Source organism: Rattus norvegicus, chromosome 18 (genome assembly GCF_036323735.1).
Source record: "Rattus norvegicus strain BN/NHsdMcwi chromosome 18, GRCr8, whole genome shotgun sequence".
Classification (NCBI taxonomy): domain Eukaryota; kingdom Metazoa; phylum Chordata; class Mammalia; order Rodentia; family Muridae; genus Rattus; species Rattus norvegicus.
The window spans coordinates 13351564-13377810 of record NC_086036.1 but is presented as its reverse complement, the minus strand read 5'-3'; the positions used below and the strand labels follow the sequence as shown (position 1 = coordinate 13377810).

General features: G+C 39.4%; 1 protein-coding gene and 1 long non-coding RNA gene across 2 annotated transcripts in view; one reads left to right on the top strand and one right to left on the bottom strand.

The window, feature by feature from the left end:
• The window catches only part of Ccdc178 (coiled-coil domain containing 178), a 397289-nt gene that overhangs the window by 369273 nt on the left and 1769 nt on the right, over nt 1-26247 (top strand). The gene's annotated exons all lie outside the window — the stretch shown is intronic.
• On the bottom strand, nt 1351-2873 carry LOC134482977 (uncharacterized). Its single transcript, XR_010059759.1, has 2 exons — nt 2768-2873; nt 1351-1647 (listed from the first exon to the last, which is right to left on the bottom strand). It is a non-coding gene; the product is annotated as an uncharacterized LOC134482977 (long non-coding RNA).

The following is a 26247-nucleotide window of genomic DNA, read 5'->3' as shown; positions in this document are numbered from 1 at the left end:
ACCAAGAGGGGGACAGTGAGAGGAATGTAAAGTGAATAAGTACAAAAATTAAATTAATAAGAGTTATTCAGCATTTCAACCAAAAATACAGAGCTCCTAAAAGTAAGCAAAGAAAATGGCAACGTTCTGGACAGGACTTGAATAACTGTAGAGGAAAAACCTCTGGGCACATCTGTGAGGGGATTTCTAGATGAGGTGAATTACGGTGAGAGTTCCCATCCTCATGGTGGGCTGAGTCGGCAGGAGCTGGAGGCCTGAGCTGGATAAGACAGGAACTGAGCACCCGAGGCCAGCTGCTTCACAGAGCACCTGTATCCCCTCAGAATGTAAGGCTTTCCCATTAAAATTTATGTTAAAAATATTTTCAGACCCAGCTATACCTCTCCAAAAGATGCCCCAACATATAAAAAAGACACGTGCTCCACTATGTTCATCGCAGCCTTATTTATAATAGCCAGAAGCTGGAAAGAACCCTTCAACAGAGGAATGGATACAGAAAATGTGGTACATCTACACAATGGAATATTACTCAGCTATCAAAAACAATGACTTTATGAAATTCGTAGGCAAATGGTCGGAACTGGAAAATATCATCCTGAGTGAGGTAACCCAATCACAGAAAAACACACATGGTATGCACTCATTGATAAGTGGCTATTAGCCCAAATGCTTGAATTACCCTAGATGCACAGAACACATGAAACTCAAGACAGATGACCAAAATGTGGATGCTTCACTCCTTCTTTGAAAAGGGAACAAGAATACCCTTGGAAGAGACTAAGGAGGCAAAGTTTAGAACAGAGGCTGAAGGAACACCCATTCAGAGCCTGCCCCACATGTAGCCCATACATATAGTCACCAAACTAGATAAGATGGATGAAGCAAAGAAGTGCAGGCTGACAGCAACCGGATGTAGATCTCTCCTGAGAGACACACCCAGAACACAGCAAATACATAGGCGAATGGCAACAGCAAACCACTGAACTGAAAACAGGACCCCTGTTGAAGGAATCAGAGAAAGGACTGAAAGAGCTTGAAGGGGCTTGAGACCCCATATGAACAACAGTGCCAACCAAGCAGAGCTTCTAGGGACTAAGCCACTACCTAAAGACTATACATGGACTGACCTTGGACTCTGACCTCATAGGTAGCAATGAATATCCTAGTAAGGGCACCAGTGGAAGGGGAAGCCCTGGGTCCTACCAAGACTGAATCCCCAGTGAACGTGATTGTTGGGGGGAGGGCGGTAATGGGGGGAGGATGGGGAGGGGAACACCCATATAGAAGGGGGAGGGGGAGAGGTTAGGGGGATGTTAGCCTGGAAACCGGGAAAGGGAATAACAATTGAAATGTAAATAAGAAATACCCAATTTAATAAAGATGGAGAAAAAATATTTTCAGATATAGGCATTACTGTAGATCTTAATTTCTGTGTAGAACTGAAACTTCTGACAGTTGCTCTGAGTTGTTTTGAGTTTTTGCATGGATGAGGCTGTGGACTGGTTGCTAGGTTGGTATTATCAGGACCCGGATTGGTAAGATGTTCAGTCAGAGAAGTGCTTGTTCTGCAAGCATGAAGACTGAAGTTTAATCTCCAGATTCATAAAAGAGGAGGGATGGTGTCACACCGCACTTGTAGTTCCAGAGCTAGAAAGACAAAGACAGATTAGTAACTTCCAGGCTAATGAGAGATTTTGTGTTTAAAAGGTTGTGGGGGGGCTGGGGTAGGCAAAGAATGCAAAGGACTGAAGAACAACACCCAAGGTAATCTTCTGAAGGCCTCAGCACATGTGCACACATGTGCACACACTAGGTATGTCTCCCGGGATTAGCCCTGTACACACTGAGTAACCTGCTACTGTAACTCAAATCTTTCGCGCGCGTGCGCGCATGTGTGTGTGTGTGTGTGTGTGTGTGTGTGTTTCTACCAATACTATTATAAGGTAATTCTGAATATGTAACTAACTCTTAACAAAAAATTTCGGGGGTTGGGGATTTAGCTCAGTGGTAGAGCGCTAGGCCCTGGGTTCGGTCCCCAGCTCCGGAAAAAAAAAATTTCCAAAACCAACCAGACATGAACCTAGTTGTACTTGGCAATACTTTCACATCCACAAGCTTACAAAGCAATGGCTGGTGGTATAACTCAGTCGTAGGTGGCTTGTCTAGCTTATTGAGGCCCTGGGTTCCACCCTCAGTGTTGTGAATAAATTAACTAATTAATTAATTAATAAAATCTGGCAACCCCAAGTTTTACACAGCACTTTAGACTCCTGGGAATTCCAGAAACTCCATCTACGTGCACAACACTGCTGGTCATATAATGTAATGAAAGAAATGCTTGGCTGGCTTCAATTCCTTTGGCTCCTGCTGCTGCTTTTAGAGAATGCATAAGCATAGAAACAGGAAGAATTAAACAAATGTTCTTACTTAAAACAGTAAAATTATTGAGTCACACTTTGGCCAAATATCTTCCTTTAGCTGTAAAATCAGCATTCTGTTCCCATCGCAAACTGATCACTGCTAACAAACAAATGTCTGTTGCCGAAAAATCATTTCAGATTCAGAAAATGGTGTCTGAAAGGGATGTTAGCTCATTTCTTCACACTCCTACCTTTAGGACGTACTATCTCATTATCTTTCCCTGGTAAAATTATGCCTCTGAAATTTTATTTTGATTGATATTAGGGGAGTGAATTGCCATTACATACAGAAGCACTGGATTTCCTCCCCACTCACTGAATGCAAGTGTGATGCCCACAATACATACTGTGTTCCTTGAGCTGCAGCCATCTGCAGCCAAGCTGAGGACTGTCAGCTCATTCCAATGCACTTCTTTCTTAGGGTCTGCTCTATGACAGGCATTTCTGTTCTCTGCGGTCCATAAGGACAAGGGACAATATCCATCCTCAAAGAGCTTGTGACCTCACAGAGAAGGCAGGCACACCCTACTGAATAAGTAAAGCTGGAGGCAAAAAAGAGTTCAAGCCAGAAATGGAGGGGAGGTTTCCTGAAAGGAATAATTCCTAAACTATATCTTGAATATTGAAAGTAGCTGCCCCCAAGAAAATGTGACAGAATAATTAATTCAAAGGTTAAGGGTAATCAGGTGCAGGTGATAAATGTTACGGTTAGCTAGAAAGCAGAAATAGTATACTTACGTCTGAATTCAGAAGGGTGTCTTTGTCAAAAGTGAGACTTGGGTATGGCTTCCTTCCACAGGTACCTTAATATAAAACAGAGAAAAACATGGGATGAACAGAAATGAGCAACTTCAAACACAGGAGTCCTGGAGGGCTAGGGTTACACAGTAGAAGCCTATTTACTATTTCTAAAGGATTTATTTATTTATTTATTTATTTAATGTATGTGAGAACATTGTAACACTCTTCAGACATATGAGAATAGAGCATCAGATCCCATTACAGATGGTTGTGAGTCACCATGTGGTTGCTGGGAATTGAACTCAGGACCTCTGGAAGAGCAAGCAGTCAGGGCTTTTTATCACTGAGAATCTCTCCAGCCCCTGCTATTTTGTTTTTAAGAAAGTTCTTATAATGTGCCACTGCTTTCAGTACTTTGTGCACTTTAATTAATGTAATTCTCAAAGAATTCTATGACATTCTGTCATTGTAACCCTTTTTTTTGAATAATGAAACCAAATCATATATGGGTAAATCATGTTGTCCAGACTCAATATCTAGTAATAAAGGCAGACATTAAGTTTGGGTATTGTGGCCATTGGAGACATGTTAATAACTACACTGTCCTGGAAATTTTCTTTGTGTTACTGAGATTTCACTGTGTCAGAGAAATACAGAGAGAAATAAGAGATTAAGTCATTTGCAAGAGCACAATGACAGCTATTTAAAGTGTGGCATTCTGGGAAAACAATCTATTTATTCCGTATTCAGTAAATCATTCATGAGCTTTCATTTCTCAGACCAAGTAGTAAAATCATAACATTTGCTTCTCAGGTAACAGTCTTTGTAGTCGTAATTACAGCTCACGTCATCATGTACTAAGGTGAGCATACTTAAATCACTAAAATGTATAAAATTTGATGTGGTCACTAAGTTAAAATATTAATTGATGATCACATTAACTCAGAAAACCCTCCCCTCCAAAAGACGTATACATAAAACTCACATTCATTTATGTTATAATCAACTTCTGGAAGCCAAAGATAAAGGGAACAATCATGGAAGCAATTCCACAGGATACAAAATTAAAAACTAATTTTAACACTACATCAGAAGTATTGAGGGCCAGAAGGCATGAGAGTGTCTCTAACAAGGAGATGAGCAACAAGAAGGTAAGAGTAGTCATCCCAAAACTCTCAAAGAGAAAGCATCCTTCAAAAGTGACAAAGTATGAAAGACGGCTATATTGTCAACATTCTATATTCAACCACTCTAATGGATGAACCCTCAAATGACTTGCATGTTGAGTTTTCTGATTCCTGGCAATGTTTAAGCGAGTGATTCTTAACAGCAGTTGTGCAATATTAAAGGTACAGAGGTATGTATCTTTCTCTAAATCATATACACATTTTCTGCTGTAGTTGTCTAAAAGTTGGGCAAACCCCAGCAAGTAATTCTGAAAACAGCCAGAAAGATGTGAGGGAAACAAATCTAGACCTGAAGAAAGGAGAGGGTTACATGTAAGACATTTAAAAAACAAATTTAAATATGAAAGCTAATGCCCCGGTCTGGGGGTCCTAGCTCCTGTCTACAAATGCATCACGGATGGTAGCTGTGCCCTAAAAGATGACATGTGACATACAACTGTTCCATGTACATCTTCAAGGTAATATGAAATGGTACAGAGTAACCCCAACAGGAAGCAGTGAGGCTTCCTGAGTCATGGTGTAATAGATACAGCAAAAATACCAATAGAACAACTAGCAGAGTGTTGCAAAGTATTTCATTAAGTTTCAAGAAGGAAGAAGAGGTCCTAAATCTTATGTAAAAAATAGATGGAATTCAAAACTCCAATTGAAAAATATATTTAATTACAGTAGATAAAATGTCACTCTGTTTTATGGTGCCTATGACATACCTGAAAATTCTTGGAAGTAAATGTTGGAAAATCATTCCATCAACACCAAGCATAACACAAGTGGATAAAAGTAAACCCTCACAACTGGAAATAATACCAGGAATAAAGCCGGTCATTCATATACTAAGCCTTAAAGTAGGAATAAAAGGATCTCATTGTGTGATGCCCTAAAGCTTGCCTCTTTCTAATAGAACATGAATTTTTTTTTCAAAATATCAAGCCATGGAAGACCTGAAAGACTCCATCAACTAACTTGACCTAACAGATTTGGAGAATAGTCCCCCCATTCTGGGGCACACACCAAACGCTTCCTGGTACTACATTGTACCAGGTCATAAAACAATTCTTAAAATGCTTTAAGTGAGTAGGATAGTAATAGATATGTTTTTGATTGGCACAATAGAAACATTAAAAATATATACTTAGGAAATTCACTAAATATATGTCACTTCTGCAACTTAACTACAAGAGAAATCATATAATATTTTTATAATAATCACATAATATTTTTAGCAGAATTCTGAAATATTTTAGCAGACTTTCCATGTAAGATTAGCCTTATATGGTGAAACTGGACATTCATACTGGGAAAAGCCATTGTTTTTCAGAGAGTGGGAAGGCCTCTGTGAGCAGAGAATAGGACTTGAGTAAGGAAGAGTGCAAAATGAGGTTAGGGGAATGATCAAAGCCATGTCACCAGTGGGTCTCCCTTAAGGAATATCTCTATTGCTTAATTAATACCTAATTTAGCAGCCAGTATAGAGAGCCCAAGAGAGGTCCTGGGAACATCCTGGGTACATAAGTAAATTAAGCTCTTGATTGCCAATGTAACCCAGCCTTCTTTATCCTTTATATGCTGACTCTGATGTTAAATTTTCCCATTCAATTTACTCAGGTTCCTCTTCAGCCCCTTAAACAACACATTCTTAGTTCCTATTCCAACTCAAGGCATTCTTATTTTCTCCCAACTCCTTCATGGTGTGATTCTTAGGGTTTAGTTAACAACAACTTGTGTCCATCATCTCTGCACATATCAGAATTATTTTATCTGACAACATGCAGAGCACCTGTCGGCAATGATGATAGCTTTGCATCTCCCATTGGAAGACAGATAAAGCAATGAGGTAATTCCAATGTTGATATCTAGAATGAAAATACATTCACCTCACAGACATACCAATATAATATATCAGAGGGTCAATAAATAAAGCACCAATCAATGGCAAATTCTATAAATTAAATTCTGTTCTCATCCTGTAAAATAACTCACTGAGCACAAAATATTCTTACCTTAAAATAAAATAATACATTTCTCATTGCTTTTATTAGAAAGCTATAATTGCATGTCCTGGGTTTGTACTTCACAAAAAGAAAGGAAACAGCATTGTAAGTTGTTTAATTCAGTGTTGTGTCAGCAGCCCATTATTCAAGTGGAGGAGCCACGTCAGTGGTGTGGGGGAGATGAGTTCCTCAAAGGCAGAACTTAGAGTTTGAAAATTAGTGACTAATGGAGCATATCCGATAGGTATTTTTCATACAACTTAGCATCATCATGACATAATGATGCTGCCCTGATGTGAGATTAACCCGGACACATGATTTTTCATTCAGAAGTATCAAGATTCTAAAACAATGAGCAGTGCCATGATAACAAGAGTAAAAGATTAGGATGGAAATTCTAGAGAAAGAAAAGTTTGACTGGAGCAGGTGAGACAGCCTTGGTATACACAATACCGTGTTTATCATGCGTGGGATTATTTACAAAGGAGAAATAAGGGCGAGGAAGACGATGCCTCAGTAAATTTTAATAAGGAAGTAGAATGTTACAGAGTTAACATAAATAACTCTCCCTCTAACTGGGGGTAGCCACTAGAAAGTCATAAATGCCAAGGAAGCAAGAGACGCCCAGGACCCAATGGAAATACGTAATGAAGGTAAGATAGAACCTGTAGACACCACCTCCAGTAGATAGGCACAGTCCCCAGTTGAGGGACAGGACCACCCACCCATCTCAAAATTGTTAACCCAGAAATGTTACTGTCCAAAGGAAAGACAGGGACAAAAAACTGGAACAGAAACTAAAGAAAGCTCATCCAGAGACCACCCCATCGAGGGAGCCATTACATCTATAGACACCAAACCCAACAGTATTGCTGATACCAAGAAGCACTTGCTGACCTGAGCCTGGTATGGCTGTTTCCTGAGAGGTTCCGCCAGGACCTGACGAATACAGATGCAGAAACTCAGCCAACCATCAGATTGAGCCCTGGAATTCCAATGGAAGAGTTAGGGGAAGGACTGAAGGAGCTAAAGGGGATTGCAACCCCATAGGAAGAACAATATCAACACAATGACCCAGAGCTCCCAGAGACTAAACCACCAACCAAAGAGCATACACTGAGGGCTCCAGCTACATGTGTAGCAGAGATTACCATATCTGATATCAATGGGAGGGCCCTGTGGAGGCTTGATGCCCCAGCTTAGGGGGATGCTAGAGCAGTGAGGCTGGAGTGGATGGGTGGGTGGAGGAGCACCCTCATAGAGAAGAAGGGACGGGGGAAAGGAGGGAGAGAATGGGGATTGTGGAGGGGTAACTGGGAAAGGAGATATCATTTGAAATGTAAACGAATAAAATGATTAATAAAAAGAGAATTAGTCATCTTGTCTCAAAGTATGATATCTGCATATCTTCTCAATCTGGAGAAGTGGAAATGGAGAGTTTTGTTCTTAAAAGAATAGAAAGAGTTCGCTGTTGAGTTTTTAATCTTTTTAAAGAATTATCCATGGAGAAAAGTATCTGTAACGGCCATCGCATAGAGACTAACTTCTAGAGTTAATTCTAAGCATCTCTGTAAAATTAAGTAAAGTCCAGGCAAACAAAACAATAAGTCATTTGCATGAAGACCTGGTCCACTAATGGTAACAGCCCCTTCTGACAAAGGGACCCTGCTACCCCATGATGGGGTGAGCAGAGGTAGGGACAATGAACATGCTGGTGCCAAGATTCATGATGAGCAGTTGACAGATGCATTCTTGAGCTGGGAACACTGTGATTTCTATGTCTAATCCTTAATTAAAAGCTGGCCTTGGATCTCTTCAAGTTGAGCTTCTGTTTGAGTCATTCTACTTTAAGTCAAGCCTTAAGGAAAAGCAAGAAATGTCATGGGTTTCACATTTAAGATTTCAAGCTGAGACAGTATTGTCACAAGGAAATACTAAAGACCATTGAACAGACTTTGTTCCTTCATGAAATGTGGCCCTGTTTTTGTAACACTGCCTGCTTCCAATGTCCACCATTTTATAGCACATACATCATTCCTCATCATAGATTTGAAGATAACTTTCTCAAATCAGGCTAGTTCATGGAAAGCCCAGTGAATGGCAGTGTTTCAGCACAACTACAGTAAACATGAACATAAATACATCTATTGGAATGTCATCCATAGTTTCAAAGCAGATTATCTTCCTTAAAGACAGTGGTTTTAAAATTTAGACACTTAATTTAATTATCTTTCCCCAGAAGTATATAGGAAATCAGGAACCTAGTGTGAATAACATTATCCTCCCAGAATGAAAACTTGCAATAGCAGGACTCTTTTTTTGCCACAAACTAAATAATTTCAGTTTAATCGCTAACTGTGTTTTTGTTTTACAGAACCCGTATGATTTGGAAAAAAGAATAAAATTGCTTTTAAAGTACAAAAATAATTATGAACCACTTGAAACGTAATGTCTGTGTTTTATTTCTCATCAGAATTCATTAGTGTGTAACATCAATAATTTAGCCCATCATTTGCCAACACTGACGTGGCTCAGTAGTTCAATCATGTAACCCTGTAAACTCGCTTTCCATTAAAATGAATGTTGCTGACGAAGGACAACTAAAGAGATAGTTCATTTATTAACTAAAGAGCTACTTCATTTATCAACATTTTTAAATTAGGAGTTTGGGGCCACAGAAGCTTAGCTGGATGATTGATTTGACGGATCTTTATATTAGACCTAAAGTCTTGTTCCAAATCAGACTATCCTGTGCACAGAGATAATCGCATTTCATTTGTACAACACACCATTCTGGGCTCTCCGAAGGCAGACATCGCTACCTGCAGAGAATCTGATCACCCACCCCGACAATCACCTGAGTGTTGCAGAATGGGAAAGTGTACTCCACTCTTCACTATCTTGATGCACTTCCTTTGGCACACTTCTTACAAAACCTACCACATGACATTCAGTAAGTTAATATCCTAACGTTGTTGAAAATGGTGTTGAAGCATTGAGGAAATAGGCTAACATACTTAATGCGGAGAGCCAGGATCCCAGATTTTTCAAATTATGCCTTAGTACGTTCATCTCTCCAAATGCAAGGATGATTGGCTCCAAGGCATCCCACCTCGGCATGCTAAACCCACAGATGCTCAAGGTGCTTGAATAAAGAGACACAGTATTTAACCTAGACTATGAGCACCTTCTCGTATGTTGAAGCAATTATCCAGATTTTTTTTGTGATATCTGGTAAAATATGAAATCTACATGCATAGTCTTACACTGAATTACTTAAGAGAATAATAATCAGGAAAAAGAGCTCTGCATGTACAAATGAGATGCATCGTTTCCTCAAATACTTTCGATTTAACCAGCTTTCAGCAGCAAGTCCAATGCCCAGATGCAGACCTCCCAGATGAAGGGTCATCTTGCACATTCAAATTCTTCATCATTTCCCATTGACCGACACTGTCCTAGGTTCAAATGCTGGTGGGTGTCATGTAGTAGTTTTGAAACAGCCAGTTCCATTTTGAAGGGTTGGTCCCATGCGGTCCGGAAACATTGAGATCGTATCAGTTGTGGCTCAGAAGAAGCAAAGCGACAACAAAATAACAAAGCACAAATACGAAGACAAAGCATCCACAGCACTGTGAACGCAGCATCTCAACTCCTTCCCCAGGTCCAAGTGCTCAACTCAGGAGCCTTTAAATACAGTTTAGAGCAAATGCCGTGAGTCTGTGGCATGATCAGCACCAGCCTTGTTTATTCCGGGTGTGTGTTTCTTATTGAAAACTTTTTTTTTTGAAAACTAGGGGCATCTTAGCATTTAGCCCTGAGAATTGCCAACTGGCATCTTGCCATGTTCAGGGATCAGAACCTTCTCAGCCAACTGATTTATTCAAAAGTCAAAATCCTAGTCTAGGGTTGAATTATAAAATGCTATCTTCACGGTATCAAAACTGCAATTTTTTCCTATCGCTTCTCCCCCTTTTGGGTTTTCTGTCCTCTCAGAAGCACCCTCACCCTGGAAGATTCTAATAGTTAAGGGTGCTACAGAAATACTTCTTGTGCCTCTCTTACCTTCTCCTTCCTTAGCAAACTTCACTTGGGAAAAAAATCTCCTTTTTTTTTTTTTGTTTTTTTAAATAAGAAACCACTCACTGCACATGTCTTGTCATTGTAGCCGCAGGCTGTTTTGTGAGGAGCTGGAAGAGGTTCCAGATAACTCCACACAGCATCAAGGGAGGCTGTAGTGTTTGAGCACCTCTGAGGGGCACTCCATGTTATAGCACTTATTCATTGTGATTTCTATTTACTTTAATTTATCTGTCACCAGCATCCTAGGAAGAAAGATTCTGTTAGACAAATGTAATAAATACATTAGCTTCCAGGGGGCTGGACAGGTAGGTCAGCAGCTAAGAGCTGTTGCTGCTATTGCAGAAGACCTATGTAGATATCGCGCCCAGCACTGGCTCAGTCTTACTTCAACTGTAATTACAGTTCCAGGAGATCCAGTGCCCTCTTCTGGCTTCTGTGCGCTCCAGGTATTCATGTAGAATACAATATGTGTACAGGCAACACACACACACACACACACACACACACACACACACACGCACACACACAGGAGAGGGGGGGGGACAGAGAGACAGTCAGAGAGACAGACAGAGAGGGAGACAGAGAGAGGGAGACAGAGAGAGGGAGACAGAGAGAGAGACAGAAAGACAGTCAGAGAGACAGACAGAGAGACAGAGACAGAGAGAGACAGAGAGACAGAGAGAGGGGAAGACAGAGAGAGACAGAGAGAAAGACAGAGAGAGACAGAGAGAGAGAGAAAGACAGAGAGAGAGAGAGAAAGACAGAGAGAGAGAGAGAGAGAGAGAGAGAGAGAAAGAAAGAGAGAGAGAGAGAGAGAGAGAGAGACTGAGACTTGTGGCATGGCTCACAAGCTATGTAGCCAGGTTCAAATCCCTTATTTTCTGAATCTTGACCTAGACTGTTTCCAAACAAACATGTTATTCCAGGCTTTTTTTTCTTTTGGACATAGGGAGAAGATGGAGTGAGGGGGTGAATCTTTATTCTGTGGACTTGTTGTGGAATAAAAGACAGGAAGAGGAACAATGTTGGGTGTAGCTAGTAAGGCAGCCTTTACAGGAGTTTCCGGTTATTGAGGAGTTTCCATGTTTATTTGCAGAGATGCTATACCAGTGCACATACATACCAGAAGTAGAGTGGAGTTACTCGTTCCCCACATCCTCGCTGGCATTTGTCACCATTTGCTTTCTTTTTAAAATACTTTTAACATTTTAATATCTTTTATTGGCTGCTTATTTTTAGGTATAAAGTATTTTGGTCATGTTTTTTCCCCTGTCCTAAAGAGGATTCTTCCTAGATCCTCCTGACCTCCCTACCCACGAGCTGCTCTCTTGGTAAGAATTGTGTCTGGATGAGATGGAACTGCAATGTGCTTTTAACTTGCATTGTGCTGAAGATCCAGCTGTGTCACTCCTGGATGGCTCCAAGGCAGCATATCACAGAAATGTTCACACACCATGCTTGCTGCTACCTTGGTCACAATAGCTAGGAACGTAAGCCAGCCTGAATGCCAGCTACAAATGAATGATTAAAGAAAACATGTGGTAAATACGTGATGGGCTTTTACTTGGTATAAAGAAAACGAAAGGGTGTCAAATATAGGAAAAGGGATAGAGTGGAGACATTGTCCTCATATGCAAGAGATGTATCTAAATTTATATGTATGTGTAGATTTATATTCATATATGTAATAAAAATATAAATGAAAACATAATAAGATTATGAGGAGGTAGATGGGGTCTAAAGGGACAAGCAATAAGGCAGAATGATGAACTAGGGATGCCCTGAAAGTATGAGGGCGAAATATTCTGGAGGAGTAAAAGGACCAGAACTAGGAGGGCAGATGGAGAGGGCAGTCCAGAGAGGGGACTATAAGAACAATACATAATTGACATAGGGGTCGCATCCCACTGGGAAAGCAGTGTGCCCTGTTTCTACGCTGTATAATAAGGCAATGTGAGTGGGCCATTGGGAGCCAGCCCATAAGCAGCATTCCTCCATGGTCTCTGCCTCAGTTCCTGCCTCCAGGTTCCTGCTTGAGTTCCTGTACTGGCTTCTTTTTGTATTATAAAGCCAAAACCAAAATAAGTCTGTTCTTTCCAAAGTCGTGGTATTTACCACAGCAATCAAAATCCACATCCACTCATTTAGGTCAAAGATTTTGATTTTGTTACTAGGAGAATAAAAGAAGCCAACAGTTTTCCCTATAGCATCCCTGAAGTTTATGGGGTTTTTTGTATCTTAGCTTACTATAATGAGAGAGCCTCCACATTTGTAGCATTCATTAAACGCAGTGGCTTTTCAACTGCACTGTAACTTTTGATCTATGACACAGACTTAAACTATTACAGTATAAATATTTTATGCTATATTTCATAATTGAGTATGAAATTTAAAAAATAGTTCAGTTTCCCAAATAATGCACCAAAGTGCATCTCAGATTTCCAATATCAGAGGTAAACATCTGCCACATCAGAAATCATTGGGTAGGCAACATCGGATATTTTAAAACTCTTCTATACATTGCCATTTTTAAGTAGCAACACTTATAATCATCTCTTAATCACTGTCATTTAAAAATAGTTGCAAGTGGTGAACAACTAAAATTTATTATGTGCATTTATAAAACTATCAACTAAAAAAAGTAAAAACATATCTAAACAAAAATAAAGTTGATGTTAGAAAACAAATACCATGAGAACATACTTAGTTTATTTCTCAGGCATCAAAGTGATAAGACATCATATGTAAAATGGGCAATAAATAAAGGCAAATGAAGATGATTTAAATGCCTTTGGGGAATAGAATGAAGGCCAGACCATTAATAAAGTAAACGTGGTGATAGAAACAGTTTATTAGAAAAGAGAACAACTTTGAGAAAATCAACAAGATAGATAAACCCATAGCCAGACTAACGAGAGAACACAGAGAGTGTGTCCAAATTAACAAAATCAGAAATGAAAAGGGAGACATAACTACAGAATCAGAGGAACTTCAAAAAATCATCAGATCCTACTACAAAAGCCTATATTCAGCAAAATTTGAAAATCTGCAGGAAATGGACAATTTCCTAGACAGATACCAGGTACTGAAGTTAAATCAGGAAGAGATAAACCAGTTAAACAACCCAATAACCCCTAAGGATCTAGAAGCAGTCATTAAAGGTCTCCCAACCAAAAAGAGCCCAGGTCCAGACGGGTTTAGTGCAGAATTCTATCAGACCTTCATAGAAGACCTCATACCAATATTATCCAAACTATTCCACGAAATTGAAACAGATGGATCACTACCAAATTCCTTCTACGAAGCCACAATTACTCTTATACCTAAACCACACAAAGACACAACAAAGAAAGAGAACTTCAGACCAATTTCCCTTATGAATATCGATGCAAAAATACTCAATAAAATTCTGGCAAACCGAATCCAATAGCACATCAAAACCATGCTCCACCATGATCAAGTAGGCTTCATCCCAGGCATGCAGGGATGGTTTAATATACGGAAAACCATCAACGTGATCCATTATATAAACAAACTGAAAGAACAAAACCACATGATCATTTCATTAGATGCTGAGAAAGCATTTGACAAAATTCAACACCCCTTCATGATAAAAGTCCTGGAAAGAATAGGAATTCAAGGCCCATACCTAAACACAGTAAAAGCTATATTAAACTAAATGGAGAGAAACTTAAAGCAATCCCACTAAAATCAGGGACTAAATAAGGCTGCCCACTCTCTCCCTACTTACTCAATATAGTTCTTGAAGTTCTAGCCAGAGCAATCAGACAACAAAAGGAAATCAAGGGAATACGGATTGGAAAAGAAGAAGTCAAAAATATCACTATTTGCTGATGATATGATAGTATATTTAAGTGATCCCAAAAGTTCCACCAGAGAACTACTAAAGCTGATAAACAACTTCAGCAAAGTGGCTGGGTATAAAATTAACTCAAATAAATCAGCAGCCTTCCTCTACACAAAAGAGAAACAAGCCGAGAAAGAAATTAGGGAAATGACACCCTTCATAATAGACCCAAACAATATAAAGTACCTCGGTGTGGCTTTGACCAAGCAAGTAAAAGATCTGTACAATAAGAATGTGGTCCATACATATACAGCCACCCAATTAGACAAGATGGATGAAGCAAAGAAGTGCAGGCCGACAGGAGCAGGATGTAGATCGCTCCTGAGAGACACAGCCAGAATACAGCAAATACAGAGGCGAATGCCAGCAGCAAACCACTGAACTGAGAATAGGACCCCCGTTGAAGGAATCAGAGAAAGAACTGGAAGAGCTTGAAGGGGCTCGAAACCCCTTATGAACAACAATGCCAAGCAATCAGAGCTTCCAGGGACTAAGCCACTACCTAAAGACTATACATGGACTGACCCTGGACTCTGACCTCATAGGTAGCAATGAATATCCTAGTAAGAGCACCAGTGGAAGGGGAAGCCCTGGGTCCTGCTAAGACTGAACCCCCAGTGAACTAGATTGTTGGGGGGAGAGTGGCAATGAGGGGAGGATAGGGAGGGGAACACCCATAAAGAAGGGGAGGTGGAGGGGTTAGGGGGATGTTGGCCCGGAGACCGGGAAAGGGAATAACACTCGAAATGTAAATAAGAAATACTCAAGTTAATTAAAAAAAAAAAAAGGAGAGCAAGAGACAACTGTTACCGACTCTTGGGATACTGCAAGTGTGCCAATACATGTTGACTGAAGACACAGGGGCACCAAGAGGGTGTGAATAGAAGCCAGAGAACAAATTAAAATGAAACAAATGACAAGGGCTGAGAAATAAGAAGTTTACCAAGTGACAAAGAGATTATCTCTGAGAATCCTGAAAACACCGACCCTTGGCAAACACTTGAAGAGAGGGAGAGAGAAAAAGTTAAAACTGGAAACTTGTGAATTTAAAAAAATAGCTATTATAGATAGAAATCTTTAGTTTCTGATCTGAGATGAAAAACAAAACATTGTTCATGAATTTTATGAAGAGGCAATGTCAATATGGTGCAATAAATTCAATGACACGGAAAGGAAAAGGTGCAGAGATTGCCCAGAAGACAACGTGCTGGGACCTAGGCCTTGCACATTATTGGAATTGCAGCATTAACTAACCACTCCAGGAGTGCAGTTGCCTGTAGGTTCAGGGCAGGTACCAGGAACCAGTGAGGCAACTGATCAGGAGAGAGTGAGAGAGAGAGAAAGGGGGTGGAGAACAAGGAAGAAAGAGAAGGAAGGGGAGGAAGGAGGGAGATGGTGAGGGGTGAGGAAATGTTAAGATTGTGAAACAGAAGCAGCTGAAACCTATGTGAAGAAAAGGACTGTGCTTAGCCTGCATAAGTCCTTAAACACAATTAAAACACTGAAGCATAGTGTGTTCATGGGATGCTTTGAATAAGCACGGTCCCAGTAGGCTTCTATATTTGAATGGTTAGTCATCAGTGAAACTCTTTGAGCAGGATTAAAAGGTATGACCTTCCTCTGCATATATTTTACAGTTATGTAGCTTAATTCTTTTAGGATTCCTGTGGGAAGGGGGTCTGTCTCTGACTCTTTTGCCTGCTTTTGGGACCCTCTTCCTCCTACTGGGTTGGCTCTTCCAGCCTTGATATGAGGAGAGGTGACTGGTCTTACTGCTGCCTGATATGCCATGTTTGCTTGATACCCCTGGAAAGCCTGCTCTTTACTGAAGGGAAATGGAGGAGGGGTTGGGAGAAGAGAGGGGGAAGGGAGAGAGATTAGGTGGAGAGGAGGGAGAAGAAGCTGCGGTCTAGATGCACTACATAGTAGAGACAATAAATTAAAAGGAAAAAAAGGACATGAGATTGTTGAAGTATATGTGGGCATGTGGAGTATTTGTGGTCATATTGGAGTAGGTGTGGCCTTGTTGGTGGAAGTTAGTCAGTGAGTAGACTTTGAAGTGTGCCTGTGTGTTCCTACCCTGTCTCTCTTCCTCCCCCTTCCCTTGTCTTCCACCCTTCCCTTTCCCTCCCCTTTCCCATCCCCATCTCTGTCTCTTGATCTCTCTGCTTGGGAATGGATCAGGATATAACTCTCAGCTACTGTCCCATGATCTCTGCCATGATGATATTGGAAACTGCAAGTCGGCCCCTAGTTAAATGTATCTTTTTTTTTTCTGGAAGAGTTGCCTTTCTCACGGTGTCTCTTCACAGCAATAGAACACTGACTAATATGGTCCTTTCCCAAAGACTTGTTTTGAGGTACACTGATTGAATGTCTCAGGAAATTGAGGAACCATTATACAACAAAGTATACATTGTTGGAATGTATGCAACACTTCAAAAAGCAGTACTCTTGGTCCCTGGTCACACAGCAGAGCATTTTTTTCTGTCACATTTGTAACCCTTAGATAAATCTTGTTTATGTGGATTCCCCTCTGGAAATACTTTCTTTCAATTATTTCCAAAGTGAGATGATAGGAATCTCCTATAGGGAAAGATGTACTTAGTAGGGATTCTTCAGACGTGTAAATCAACTGCTCCTAATATGCTGACTAGAATTTCAGACTGACCTTTCCTGAGCAAGACAGCATTCGTTCAACTTGGATATTATATTCCAAAGCTTTGACAATACCGTGTGAATTTTCAAGTTCTTTTTCCTTCACAGACAACTCCAATACCACTAGGTCGGAGTTGTTTCCAGAGTTTGTGGCTCCTTTTGAATAGATTCCTCAGGAATTCAGAGACGCATCTTATGCCATTAAGCAGTTTGCCTACTTACTAAACTCACCTCAGAATTGCCGCAAGTGATGTTTCGGATTTCTTATAAAATAATGCTGGATTTTTGTTGTCGTTGTCATAACACATGAAAACGTTAAGGCATTCTGTTTTCTTCATGTATCTTTTCTAATGGCATCTGATTTCTAGTAAGTTATAAGAGCCAGACTTAAAAAGTCAAACTTCTTTCAAGTGACCTAACTTCACCTCCCAACTAACCTCTAGACAATGTCTAGAAATATAAAAATATTCGCAGCAGGGAAGGCAAAATATACAAGTATATAATTAAATAAAACATCAGTACAAAAAGAAAAAAAAAGAAAAGAAAAATTCAGCTGAGAGCAGCCAAGATCTCATAGAGAAGTGGAATTAAGCAGGAGGCCACCCAGCAGTCACAACTGTCTGCCATGGACACGTGTGGGATAAAAACACCAACTAAGCTGAGTCTAGAGATAAGAATTGGAATGACCGGGGTTGGGGATTTAGCTCAGTGGTAGAGCGCTTGCCTAGGAAGCGCAAGGCCCTGGGTTCGGTCCCCAGCTCCAGGGGGAAAAAAAAAAGAATTGGAATGACCAAGATAAACAATATATAGAAAGAGACTAAAGACAGATTTAATGTCGTATTTAAAATATAGTAATTTTGAAGACATAACAAATACAAATTCCAAGATGAGTAACAAAGAAAGGGTTACTTATAAAAGAAAGGGACTAGTTAGCAGAGTGGTGTCTCCAGCCAACCGGAAATACGTATACATAAGAACACACTCACATAAATGCATATCCTACACACACACACGCACATGCACACTCACTCACACATGCGCGCAGGTTTGTTTAATCATATAGTTTTATGGTTAGGGAAAAACAGCAGCAACAACAACGACGACTGTTTCCTGCAGCCCAGAACACCTTCAACTTACAATTAACAATGAGGGGAAGACCATTTTGAAAACTTAGAGCATCTACTGTGCTTCCTGGGGATGGTGCTGCTGATTTAACGATGAGATTTTTATGCCAGAAGAAGTACATGAGCTTTAGCAAAAGCAAGCGATCCCTGTTATGACAGTTGGAGTGAGATACAAATCAAACACGCATTCCATCCTGATGGGACTCACATTCTGTCTCTCGTGTCCATGGAGTCCGAGCTCCACCTCTACATGGATGTATTTAGATCTATTGTATTTCAGCCCAATGGCTCCATTCTCTTGCTCACAATTTTCAGTAGGCATTTTCCTTAATGCGCTCCTTTGAAAACCCTAGATAATACACACCCATTTCACCATTTCAGCCTTACTACCCTGAACTCCGGGAGTGCTCGTTTACTCATCATCCCCTAAGTAGATGCATGTCCTTTATGTCTCATGCTTTGTCTATGGTCAGCCATCCCTTGTAAGATACTCTTAGGCTCTTACCTCGTCACGTGGTTACTGTCCTCAAAAGTCATCCTTCTGTGGCCACATCAGCATCTACACAATGTCGCTCAACTGCTCATTTACATGTCACTTGAGATCAAACCTTATATTGAGCTCTAATATCTAGAAAGATACTTTCCTGAAAAGCCTGTGTTGCTTTTCTAGTTCCCACCAAAACATTTTCTGCTGAAATAGAAGAAATATCCTATATACAAGAACTAGTGTGCCTGTGTAAGGACTGAATGCTAAGCACAAGATCCAGGAAGTTAATTGGTTGGTTGGTTAGTTGGTTAGTTGGTTGGTTGGTTGGTTGGTTGGTTGGTTGGTTGGTCGGTTAGTTGGTTGGATGGATGGTTAGTTAGTTGGTTGGTTGGTTGGTTGGTGATTGCTTGGTTGCTCTGTGGGTGGTGGTAATCAGTCAGTCACTCACTGGTTGGTTAGTTTGATTTGTTTCAGTTCCTCCTTTTGTAACATAGCACTCCTATGAGACCCAGGCTAGCCTGAAAAACCAGGTCCTTCTCGAGCCTTCTGAGTTCAAGGATTGCAGGTTTCGATTGCCATGGCCAGCTAAGATTTCATTTTACATGTTCCTTTTCTTCATACCAAATACTCTTTTCTGGTTGTACCTACTAGGGACTTAATGGACGCTACCATATGAGATATTAAATAGATAATAAATTTTAGAAATGTGGAATTTTAAAAATTATGAATTTTTTATTTCACATTATATGAAATCACTTAATACACTATTGTGCTTTATTCTTCTGGAAAACTAGAAAAGATTATCCAGTGTTTACAAAATGTTTTATGACAAAATATTTGATTTTCCTCAAAGAAACACACAGGGTTACTCTTGCTTCTGATAAGAAAAAAAGAAAAGTGAGATTAAACTGCTAATTAAATTAGCAATAAATATGAGGGGGAAAATTAGCAACCAATTTTATTCACGAGAATAATTTGAGGGGAAATTGTTCCTTTTATCCAGTGAGCTTTGGTTCTTGAAAGAACAGAGTAAGGACAATTATCCACCCATGTTTCGTCCCACCCACAAGCACACAAGAAGCAGCAGAAGCCACTGGCGTACATCTGCCATTTCCAATGAGCTAAAACAGGCCATTCGAACGACATTCTAGCCTGAGTTATATTTACTTAGAATAAGGAGCCTCTCTCTCTCTCTCTCTCTCTCTCTCTCTATATATATATATATATATATATATATATATATATATATGTATATATATATATATATATACACACACACACACACATTCATATTCTTCTGGAAAAATAGAAAAGATTATCCAGTGTTTACAAAATGTTTTATGACAAAATATTTGATTTTCCTCAAAGAAACACACAGGGTTACTCTCGCTTCTGATAAGAAAAAAAGAAAAGTGATATTAAACCCATATATATATATATATATATATATATATATATATATTCCTCCTTAATTTAAGTAATGGTACACTATATTTCTGGAAATACAGTCTCATTGTAAAGATTCCCCCACCCTCTTTCAGATTGCCCAAACCCAAAAAAAAAAAAAAAAAAAAAAAAAAAAAAAAAAAAAAGGCCCACAACTGCTTGACTCTTCTAGTCTTATCTTACTTTGTTTTGAAATCTGGCAGTATTTGAAAGTGTGCTTAAAATGTATCAGTATAATGTTTCTTATGAATACTGCAGGGCTAAAAATCTAATAACACAGCTTTTTAAAAAAAGACAAAAATAACATTTTTTTCTTTCTTCATAGCCATTCAGCTATGCAATCTCTACTTCTTTTATCCCCTCAGATGGTCTGATCTGCATGCACAGGTCCAGTCCTACCCCCGCCCCTGCCCCCGCTTACTTCTGCAAAGGTGCACCAAAAAGCGTTAACTGCTGCCTTGTCTCAATACACCTCCACTGAAATGCATTGGGATATCATTTAACTAAAATAAAAGAATAAAAATGCTGAAATATTGCTTTAATGGGCCACAAGATCAACTCACCATTTGCTTTTTTAAAAAATAAAATGAAATATATATATATAGTTATATATATATATAGTTATATATATATTTGTACAGAAAACACAGATGACTTACTATTTTGCCATAACACAGGAGTAAGCATGACCAGTTCCTAACATTTTTTTTTCTAACGCTCCTCTGTGCTCTGACTTAGAAAGGGGAAAACTTTCCATGAAAAATGTGTGCTACTTTTCTGCTTTTGGCCTTGTATGTGCTTCTCCTCTGTCTTAATTACAATATAAATCAACTGGAGAAGAAGATTTACAGTGATCACACCTCACTTAGAGAGCTGCAGAGATTGATCTGGGAACGGATGTCTGACAAACTGCATCTGCTTCCTATCTTAGTGGCTCCTGAGTGAGTCTCCGGGCGCATTCACTGGTCATCAGCAGGAAGTCACTGGGAGAGCAACAATGTGTGGATCAGGAAGCCTGTCCATTATCAGACGAGATGTGGTCAGTCACTCTCCCAAAGCTGTAGAACAAAAGACCACTGGAACTTGGAAATGTAAAAGCTGTGCACCGTGTTAGAAGCAAACACAACAGGATGTGGACTCATCTCTGAATGGCCTACTTGTCAAGGAGACCAAGAAAATTGGAGCAAGAGCCTGTTTTAAGTGGATTGACTTATAACTGTCATCAAGAACTTACTAAGATAATATTATATTAAGGTCACTGTATCAAATACTAGGAGAGAGTTGAATTGGGTTTACTTTATGAAACTTGACTTTTTTTTTACAGTAAGTTCATTCATCAGTGTGGTCACATAATCATAATACACCCGTGTATCCACAAATACCAGGAATCCAAAAAAATCTATGTGGAATCCAGAAGCATCACTGCAGAATCCAGAAACATTAATTTGAAATCCAGAAACACCCATGTGGAATTCAGAAACAAGCAATAGCATGTTAATGTGTGCACACCGTTTTCATGCCCTCAAGAGCTTTGGATTGTATTGAGTTTTCCTCTGACCACACAAGTTTGACCTAACTTCTGTACTTCTCTGAACAATGATACTGTTCTCATCCAGGAAGACCAGTGCCAGTCTGATCATAAATTCAAAGGAAATGAGGTCCCATGTCCCTTAGATTCTTCTTAAAAAACATTTTTCAGGGATCTTTGTTTGTTTGACAACTTCATTTGAAAAGTGATGCCTGGTTTCTTCTTAATTCTATGTAATAGAACCTCTGATGAGTTACTAAGATTGACCAGAAGTGGTTGTCCATGTTTCTATGGCCCAACACTGAGAAGACTGAGGCAGGGAGAGCTTAGGTTAGAGCTCAGCAACCTGAAATACATAGGAAGACCTTGAAGCAAGTGAATGTGCGAGGAGAAATGGAGAGGAGGCAAAGGAGAAGAGAGGGAGAGGGAGAAGGAAGTTGATTTTTTGTTGTAACAATGTTTTTGAAAAATCTTGTTTTGCCATTGTTCTCAGTCAAAATGCAGAAAAGTGCCTGTGAGGTTCACACCCCCAATTAGTACAATGGACTAAGGCTCAGGAGACATTTCAGTAGAGGAAAGGGAAAGATGGTCAGAGCCAGAGGACCAGGAGGATGTCTGCTTCAAGATGGTGTCTTCTATATATGACAGGGAAGGTGTACTCATGAACTCTCAATAATACGGTCACGTAAGCAAGACCTGCATAAGGACCAGTCCATTTGAAATACCAAGGAGAATGAGGGAAATTTCACAAGGCCCTGTCTTTAGATGATGGCTTCTGAAGAGGAAACATGAGGGGATGAGCCCCAATAGGTTATCCAGAACCATGTGGTCAACCTTAAACAGTTGTACATATAAACAACATAAATATAGACTCAGTAGGCTTATGTACATGCCTATGTAAAGTAATTACAGATATCTGTAACCCTGAAAGGGTTGTGGAGGAGAGAGTTGGAAGAGGAAAGGAAGGGGTGGAAATGATGTGAAAACACAGTATTCATGAATGAAATTCTCAAAAATATGTTTTTAAAAATATTGTTTTCCTGCTTAACTGTTGCCTGTGTTTATCATTTTCCATTACTGGAATGTTCCTGTGAACATGCATACTCAGCTCATAGGAGAACTCAGAAGTGAACATAATCATGCTTTTAAAATAAAGTATAATCTCAAATCTAGAAATCAGCCAGTAATTGCAATTATCATCGCTGTGTTTTAACTGATGACCACTGAACTCTATTCTGGCAAACGGCTCATAGAGCATTAATTGCGTGTCACATTACTGATCTGTGGAGTTAAGTTCCGTCTTGCCCTTGGGACTGAGGGCTAAAGCAACTTTGTAAATGTCTTTCAGAATTGAAAAAAAAAAAAGGAAAGAAAAATGTCGAACTGAAGGAGTTTCCTTCGGTCTCTTAAATGAGTACTTCACTGTCCTTCCAAATGGCATGGCATTCCCTCCGCTACACAAGGACCTGCATTCAGTTCACAACACAGGAAATACATACCCAAGAAAAATGTCACTCCCTGCCCTTTCAGTACTTATGGAGCATGTACCATGCTCTAGCACTGCCAAGAAGAATATATTCCTCCCCAAACTTCCTAGGGCTATTCATAAAAGCATTCTAGAAAATCATTCCTTATCTTCAAAAATTCCAAAAGGCTTATAATTATGATCTAAATGGCGATCTGATTTCAATTTTATGGTCAGTGTTCTTGTTTGAGGAAACTTGCATTTTTAAAAATCTGGTATCTTTTAGTTTTGTCTCTATCTTTATTCCTCAGTATAATGTGCGATATAACTCAAACATGTCCTTCTCTTCTGAGGAAATATTGGAGGTTCTGATTAAATATTGGAGGTTCTGATTAAATATTGGAGGTTCTGATTAAATATTGGAGGTTATGTGAAGTGGAAGCAACTTAGGTAGGGCAACTTTCCCAGGACCATTTTAGGCAGGCATTTACAATAGTGCCCTATTCCATACGATAGAAGAACTTAGTCATAAGTGATATAAATGTTTTCCAGGTTGTATTCATATTTCTGCTGTAGTTTACATGTTTTATTTTGGGATAATTTCAGACATGAGGACTGCGATTACATGATTTCTACCACAAAGTCCTCCCTTTCTAACTCCTTCTGTGCCCACCCTGCTCCCTCCTATATACATGACCTGTTCTTCAGTTATTGTTATGCGTGTGTGTGTGTGTGTGTGTGTGTGTGTGTGTGTGTGTGTGTGTGTAAACATAGACTATGAGTTCATTTGATTTTGCTAGTATGTACACATTCTAGAAGTGACCATTTGGAAATGGATAATTTACCAAGGATCTCCCCCTGGAAAAAAAACTCATTCCCCTTTCTCGATGGCCATTACTTTCTTGCTTCCTCTGGGGGTGAAGCCTTGTAAAGAACTTCCGCATTCACATTACACTGTCAACTAGTGTTGTCATTATGCAGGCATTGCTTAGGTTACCATATTGTTGGGATTTGGGGGGGTGCAGCTGTTCCACCCTGTGGAGAAGACACTATCTTACAGCGAACATCCTGAATCTCTGGGCTTCTATGATCTTTACATTGCTTCTTCCATGATGTCCTATGACCCTAAGGTATAAGGATTGCCATGTACATTTGTCAGTTGTACTTTGGCAGTTGCTCTAAGCATTAGTTATGGCTCTCCATAATAGTCTATATCTTATACAAATAGAAACTTATTTGATTAGGGGTACACTTACCCAGAGGTATAAGAGTATATTTAAAATGCAGTTATAAATTATAATGGTTTAGGGAAATGGCAGTAATAGGTTCTACTCTAGGATCCATGGCCTAACCAGTCACAGGTAGTTCTACATTACCAGGAATGAATCCCTTCATAGTAAGTAAAGCTTAATGTTGAAGTAGATAGCTATTGGTTACCTCAAGACAATTGGGTTAATATTATACCCCCAGGGATGTGTTTTAAAGCTTAGCACATAGAATTGTCAATTGATTTTCTCCTTTAAGGGCTGTACAAAAACTTCATTCTCTGAGGTCCAATCCTCAGAGATGAAACTTCTAGATCAGTTTGAGCTCAATTACTTGAAGTTCTGTGTATGTGGTGTCTTCAGCAGTAGGATATTACCTTCAAGTGTTGGGAAGCAACCAAGGGTGGTGGTGATGACCAGAATAATTTTGTAAGTCTCTTAAACAACTCCTGGGGAAGGTTCTCATGCCTGGCACTTGGAATTTTGTTAGATAATTTATGACTCTCAGGTAGAGGATGATCAGCTAAAGTGGTGTTACTTGATTCAAACTATAATATATGTGTATGTAGATATGTACGTACATGCATATCAAATATATTATGTAAAATAACTCAGAATAAGATTTATCAACACAAGAATAGATGTTAATTTAGAAATAAAGTATTTCTCTCAGGAACCCATCAACAAAAAGTGTCATTAGATATAATATCTTGGAATGACCAAAGAAAGGAAAGTTGAGAAAATTAAGGGATGTCATCTTTGAAAATATGGCCACACCTCAACTTCATAAAGATATAGACATGCCTTGTTTTTTTTACAATTTATTAAATTTATCAAAGAGAGCTACTTTTCTTCAAAACTCATCCATAAATTGATTTGATGTGAGATTAATGACTTAATTGATTTTCATCAGGAAAATGTTTTCACTTCCTAAGAAAGGATTAAAATTCCAACAAGCAGTTCTTGAGGCGACTAATTTTCCCTCAAGCCCGAAGACCTGATTTCATCCCTGGGATTCACAAGATGGCAAAAGAAACACTACTGCCACGGAATTTCTCTGGGCATGCATCTCTCTCTCTATTTCTCTCTCTCTCTCTCTTTCTCTCTCTCTCTCTCTCTCTCTCTCTCTCTCTCTCTCTCACACACACACACACACGCAGAGAGAGAGAGAGAGAGAGAGAGAGAGAATAAATTAAAGAGAATAAATTAATTAATTATTCAAACAGAAACTCAATAGAAAAGAGCTACAACTTTAAGGGAAAAAAAACTTTTCTGGGCACCTTAGAAAAACTAACATTTATTCTGATGTAACTGGAATGCCAATTTAAGATTAACAGACTGAAACACACTGTATTATTTGTATAACATTATTTATTTTTAAGTAGCTATTTATCAAAGCAATACTGGGCCTGGTTAAGTTTGCTGTACAATGTTAAAATCTGGAATCACTGTTTCTCCCTTTTCTGTGTCTGTGCATTTGTAACAGGGTGTGCACTTCCAAGGTCCTACACAGACACAGGAGCCCTGGTTGGCTCCCATCTGTACATTGAGTCGTATGGGCTATCAGTGCTGATCACAGATGGATCACATGTGGATCTTTCCTATAAGTTGCACGTTAAAGACCAAGTCTCACTCCCCACTACCATTTTTTGTTTGCTATCTCCACAAGCAAGATGTACATTCATAAAGGGACTAACACATGGTTGTCCTTCCCAATGCAAAGACAAGGGCATTAACTGGCCACATAGTCTTCATATGGACAATATCTTCATGTCTGATTGAAATATTTCTACCACCCTTTGACTATTCTAGTGGGACTTTTCCTTGAACAACTTGACTGAATCCAATTACAAGGTATTCTTATCTAAGAGAGGGGTGATAATTTTCTGGCCTTATTCAGGTGGATTTTCCAGTGTTTAATCATTATGCCTTATTTAGAAACCACTATTTGGGAATCTGTTCATATCCCTAAAGGAAAATATTT